This window comes from Athene cunicularia, assembly GCF_003259725.1.
Source record: "Athene cunicularia isolate RWA chromosome Z unlocalized genomic scaffold, athCun1 chrZ_part2, whole genome shotgun sequence".
NCBI classification, from domain to species: Eukaryota; Metazoa; Chordata; class Aves; order Strigiformes; family Strigidae; genus Athene; species Athene cunicularia.
The window spans coordinates 15,601,608-15,608,322 of NW_020799143.1; the positions used below are offsets into that span (position 1 = coordinate 15,601,608).

Sequence of the window (6,715 nt, forward strand, 5' to 3'; positions counted from 1 at the left end):
GATCAAACCACTGAACTTTTTGCTTTATTTTCTCCTTCTCACCGCTGCAGGGAAAAGTGGGGGTGAGTGGCTGTGTGGTGGTCACCCTATGAGCAAAAACCACAACAAAATAGCATGGGGAATAAACAAGAGGAGATACAACAAGGCCAAGTGCCAGGTCCTGCACTTGGGCCACAACAACCACCTGCATGGCTACAGGCTTGGGGAGGTGTGGCTGGAGCTGTGTGGGAGAGAAGGATCTGGGGGTTTGTACTGGGTCTGGCTGAACTGGAATTGGCTTGCCCCTACAGCAGCCCTCACGGTGCTGTGGTTTATGCTGGGAGCTGGCAGGGTGTTGGCAGCACCCTGGTGTTGTGGCTCCTGCTGAGCAGTGCTTACACAGCACCAAGGCTCTTCCTGATATTTCCACCAGTGGGACGGGGTGGGCAAGATCTTGGGAGGGGACACAGCCAGGACAGCTGACCCAAACCGACCAAAGGGATATTCCAGACCATGTGATGTCTGCTCAGGATAAAGCTGGGAGAAAGGAGGAAGGGTGTGGGGTCACCCTTGGTCCTACGAGGCAACCACTACACGTATCAGAGCCCTGCTCCTGAGAAGGCCCGACATCACCTGTCCATGGGAAGTAGAGAATTAATCTCTTTACTTTTGCTTCCGTGCGTGGACTTTTGCTTCGCTTTGCTTATATTAAAACTGTTTTGTTTCACCCACAAGGGTTAGTTTATCTCCTTTCCCCTCTTTACCCTGTTGAGAAACAAGGGGAAAGGGGGGGGGAGGGGAGTGATAGAGTGACTTGGTGGATACCTGGCATTTAGCCACAGTCAAAGAATCACAGTCTATTCTGGTGGCCAACATGGGGCAAAACCCAGCAGTTTTACATTAAATGTGCTGTAGCTATAGTAGTTATTAAGCAACAAGCTCTTTTGCTGGTCACAGGCTTCTTTATTATGCTGCTTATCTTTATTTCACTAAGCTCGGGAACATGCTGCAAGGAATCAGGAACATCATGAGTGGTTTTATTTTGCAGGTTCCCGAGGTACTTATTCATCCTTATGTTAGCTCATTGATACTCTTTATTAATGCTGTTCACCTATTGTGGGTTCTGTGGAGCTCGGTATGCTTTTGGTGTAAGAGAAGGCAAATTTTGAGTGAATAGGTGCCAAAATGTGCTCTGAGGCGGCCTGTTCCTGGGTGTCAGGGAGAGTGAAGGAATTGGGCAGATTCCTAGGACAGTTATCACCTCCTGTAGCCTGGGATCTCACCCCTGAACAGGCAAGCAACCCCACAAAATTGACACATCACCTGATAGAGGGGTGCCTTGCCTATCCTAATGAGAACCAGCAACTTCCAGCACTTTACTGGGGCCTGGCCTGTGCTTACCGAGTTGCAGTTCAGCACTCTCAAGGACTGTGGTTGACATGGGAACTCAATAACAGCAACAGAGATTGCCCCAGTAGTAAAAAAGAAACAATGGACAAGGAGAGCAACAGGCCCATACCCTCGATTAATAAGGGAGGAGAAAGAAGAGGAAGATGCTTGTCCTTCAGCCAAGGTATCGGAAGAGGGAATAACAGAACTGAAACAGGAGGCAGAAACTACCTGGTCCCTGATGTCATCAGAACTGAGAGATCTGCAGAAAGACTACAGCCACCAGCCGGGTGAGTGGATCGCTGCCTGGCTGCTGCGATGATGGGATAATGGGGCAGATGCTAAGCAACTGGAAGGTAAGGAAGCCCAACATCTGGGTTCCCTTGCTAGAAATCGAGGAATAGAAAAGGCAATTGGAAAAGAGACAGTGATTTGCAGTCTGTGGAGACGGCTCCTTTCAAGTGTTAAAGCAAGGTATCCTTTGAAGGAAGATCTTATGGACAACTCCCCAGGGAAGTGGACTACTGCAGATGAAGGTGTCCAGTACCTGAGAGAATTAGCAGTGATGGAAGTCATCTATGGTAATCCAGATAATGATGAAGCCCCTAAAAATCCAGAGGATGTCCCATGCACATGGGCCATGTGGAAGAAGGTGATTAAAGGTGCGCCATCCTTGTATTCTGCCGGCTTGGCCACGATGTACTACCCAGAAATGGATGCAGGAGAAGGACTAAGATGTACACCAACTGTGGAGGCAGTCTCTTCCTGGCTTCAGAACTTTGAAGAGAGTCTTGGTAACTCCTCATCTCTACGGGCGAGTGCCCTGGATGTTAGGAGCTCCCCAAGAAATCATTTCTCTTCTGTCCCAGTCAGGGGGAAAGGGAAGCCAATGCACATGACACGTGGCGAACTCTGGTTCTTCCTGCGTGACCAGGGGGAGGACATGAGGAAGTGGGATGGTCAACCCACCTTTAATTTGGAAGCATGTGTACATGAATGGCGAGGAAAGACCCCTGCCAAGAAGAAGATATCCAAGAAGGACGTTAATGTCGCTGGTGTGAAACCACAAGAAAATAACCAGCGATCTCCCAGATACAGGAAGACTGAGATCACCTCCATTGACCCTGATGAAGGAATCTGCAGTCTGGCATGGCAAGGGTCAGACAGTGAATACTCTGACCAAGAACGGGAATAGAGGGCCCCTGCCTCCAGCCAGGAGGAGGAAAGGGATGATTGGGTGTATTGGACAGTGGATTTGATGGCCTGGCACATCAAATCCGCAGAAGTACCAGACTTTAATTGACACTGGGGCACAGTGTACACTAATGCCATCAAGTTACAGAGGGGCAGAACCTATCTGGATCTCAGGAGTGACAGGGGGCTGTCAAGAACTATCAGTATTGGAGGCCGAGGTTAGCTTGACTGGGGACAAGTGGGAAAAACATCCCATTGTAACTGGCCCAGAAGCCCCTTGTATCTTGGGCATTGACTATCTCAAGAGGGGGTACTTCAAAGACCCAAAAGGATACCGATGGGCTTTTGGTGTGGCCAGTGTGATTACAGAAAAGGTAAAACAGTTGTCTAATCTGCCTGGCCTCTCAGAAGATCCTTTTGTTGTGGGACTGTTGCAAGTTGAAGAACAACAGGTGCCAATTGCTATGAGGACCGTGCACAGACGGCAGTATCGTACAAACCGAGACTCTCTGGCTCCCATCCAAGAATTGATTCGTAAACTGGAGAATCAAGGTGTCATCAGTAAGACACACTCACCTTTTAACAGCCCAATATGGCCGGTGCGAAAGTCTGACGGAGGGTGGAGGTTAACAGTAGATTATCGTGGCCTGAATGAAGTGACGCCACCACTGAGTGCGGCTGTACCAGATATGTTAGAGCTCCAATATGAACTGGAGTCAAAGGCAGCCAAGTGGTGTGCAACAATCGACATTGCCAATGCATTCTTTTCAATTCCTTTGGCAGAAGAGTGCAGGCCACAGTTTGCTTTCACGTTGAGGGGTGTCCAGTATACCTGGAATCGACTGAACCAGGGGTGGAAGCACAGCCCCACTATTTGTCATGGACTAATTCAAACTGCACTGGAAAAGGGTGATGCCCCTGAACATCTACAATACATCGATGAAATCATTGTGTGGGGCAATGAGGCAGAAGTGTTCAAGAGAGCACAAAATGTAATTGAGAATCTTCTGAGAGCTAGGTTTGCCATAAAGAAAAGCAAGGTCAAGGGACCAGCACAAGAAATTAAGTTCTTGGGAATAAAATGGAAAGATGGATGCGGTCATGTGCCATTGGATGTTGTTAACATGATAGCAGTTATGTCTCCACCGACCAACAAGAAGGAAACACAATCTTTCTTAGGACTTGTGGGATTCTGCAGGATGCATATTCCAGGTTACAGTCAGCTTGTGAGCCCTCTCTATCAACTAACACAAAAGAAGAACAATTTTGAGTGGGGTCCTGAGCAACAAGCCTTTGAGCACATCAAACAGGAGATAGCTCGGGCAGTAGCTCTTGGGCCTGTTTGGACAGGAGCAGCTGTGCAAACTGTACTTTACACATCAACTGGGGAGCATGGACTCACATGGAGCCTCTGGCAGAAGATACCAGGTGAAACTCAAGGTCGACCATTAGGATTTTGGTGCCGGGGATATCGAGGATCAGAAGCCCACTACACTCCAACTGAAAAGGAGATACTAGCAGCATATGAGGGGAATCGAGTTGCTTCAGAAGTTGTTGGTACAGAAGCACAGCTCCTCTTGGCACCACGGTTGCCTGTATTACATTCAATGTTCAAAGGAAACATCCCTCCCACACACCATGCAACCAGCGCTACCTGGAGTAAATGGTTAGTGTTAATCACCCAGTGGGCTCGACTGGGGAAACCCAACCATCCAGGGATCCTGGAAGAGATCATGGAATGGCCAGAAGGTAGAGATTTTGGAGCGTTGCCTGAGGAGGTGGTTCGTGCCCAAGAGGCACCAACATATAACAAGTTACCAGAAGATGAAAGGCGTTATTATCTGTTTATTGGTGGATCCTGTCGTGTGGTAGGAAGCCATCAGAAGTGAAAAGCTGCTGTGTGGAGTCCCACAAGACAAATCGTTGAGGCCACTGGAGGAGAAGGAGAGTCAAGTCAGTTTGCAGAAGTAAAAGCAATCCAACTAGTCCTAAAGATTGCTGAACGGGAGAAGTGGCCAGTACTGTATCTCTACACAGACTCCTGGATGGTGGCTAATGCCCTGTGGGGGTGGCTACAGGAGTGGAAGAAGACCAATTGACAGCGCAGAGGTAAACCCATCTGGGCTGCTGCATTGTGGCAGAACATCGCTGCCCGAGTGGAAAACATGGCTCTAAAAGTATGCTATGTAGATGCTCATGTGCCCAAAAGGCGTGCCACCAAAGAACATCAAAACAATGAGCAAGCAGACAAAGCTGCCAAAATTGAAGTAGCTCAGCTGGACCTGGACTGGGAGCGTAAGGGTGAGCTGTTTGTAGCTAGATGGACCCATGAAACACCAGGGCATCTTGGCAGAGATGCAACGTACAGATGGGCTCGTGATCAAGGGGTGGACCTGACCATGGAGGCCATCTCACAGGTCACTCATGAATGTGAAACGTGCTGCAATCAAGTGAGCCACACGAGTAAAGTCTCCCTGGAACAGAGGACGATGGCTGAGTTTTCAATATGGTGAGGCCTGGCAGATTGACTGTATTGGACCACTGCCACGAACACGCCAAGGCAAGCGCTACATACTCACCATGGTGGAAGCAACTACAGGTTGGCTTGAAACATACCCTGTAAATCATGCCACTGCCCGAAATACTATCTTGGGTCTTGAAAGGCAAATTTTATGGCGGCATGGTACTCCTGAAAGAATCGAATCAGAGAACGGGACCCATTTTTGAAATAATCTTATAAACTCCTGGGTAAAGAAACATGGCATTGAATGGTTGTATCACATCCCTTATCACCCACAAGCCTCTGGAAAGATTGAAAGATATAATGGACTGCTGAAGACTATGTTGAGAGCATTGGACAATGGGGGATGGAAGCACTGGGATATAAATTTAGCAGAAGCCACTTGGCTAATTAGCACCAGAGGATCTTTTAACTGACCTGGTGATGCCCAAACAAACCCCCTTCATACTGTTGGAGGAGATAAAGTTCCCATAGTACACACAGGGAAATGGCTGGGGAAGGCAGTGTGGATTGCTCCTTCCTTGGGAAAAGGCAAGCCCACTCGTGGGATTGTCTTTGCTCAGGGACCTGGCTGTACTTGGTGGGTAATGCGGGAGGATGGGACTACTCAGTGTGTGCCTCAAGGACATTTAACCTTGGGGGGAAAGTAATCTGTGGGGTGAGTTTTATGTTGCAGGAAGTGATGGAGGAAGTAGGAACGACAAAGAGTGAACCAGATATGTGCAATGACAACCCAAACCTAGCCCATGCTGGAGTCCAATAGTCAAACATACTTCTGTCCTGAACATCTATCTTGACAGATGGAAGCCAAGTCACTGAACATCTGGAGGAGTGAAGAAAGCTTATGGAATGGATAAATGAATATTATGTGGGACCTGGGCATAACATAAATGGTATGGAATAAGCGGTGGAGACTGTACTGGGTCTGGCTGAACTGGAATTGGCTTTCCCCTACAGCAGCCCTCACGGTGCTGTGGTTTATGCTGGGAGCTGTCAGGGTGTTGGCAGCACCCTGGTGTTGTGGCTACTGCTGAGCAGTGCTTACACAGCACCAAGGCTCTTCCTGATATTTCCACCAGTGGGACGGGGTGGGCAAGATCTTGGGAGGGGACACAGCCAGGACAGCTGACCCAAACTGACCAAAGGGATATTCCATACCATATGACGTCTGCTCAGGATAAAGCTGGGAGAAAGGAGGAAGGGTGTGGGGTCACCCTTGGTCCTACAAGGCAACCACTACACGTATTGGAGCCCTGCTTCCCGAGAAGGCCCGACATCGCCTGTCCATGGGAAGTAGAGAATAAATCTGTTTGCTTTTTCTTCCGCGCACGGACTTTTGCTTCGCTTTGCTTATATTAAAACTGCTTTTGTTTCACCCACGGGGGTTAGTTTATCTTCTTTCACCTCTTTACCCTATTGATAAAACAAGAGGAAAGGAGGGGTGGGGGGAAGTAATAGATTGACTTGGTAAGTCAAGTAATAGAGTGACTTGGTGGATATCTGGCATTTAGCCAGAGTCAAAGCATCACAGGGTTCTCACTGACAAGCAGCTGAACATGAGCCAGCAGTGTGCCCTGGTGGCCAAGAATGCCAACGGCATCCTGGCTTATGTCAGATATAGTGCGACCAGCA

General features: G+C 48.7%; 1 long non-coding RNA gene across 1 annotated transcript; it reads right to left on the reverse strand.

Moving 5' to 3' along the window:
- Positions 1-503: 503 nt before the first annotated feature.
- Positions 504-6,368, reverse strand: LOC113490182. The gene is made up of 3 exons (XR_003400169.1): positions 6,310-6,368; positions 5,344-5,347; positions 504-555 (listed from the first exon to the last, which is right to left on the reverse strand). It is a non-coding gene; the product is annotated as an uncharacterized LOC113490182 (long non-coding RNA).
- Positions 6,369-6,715: the final 347 nt, after the last annotated feature.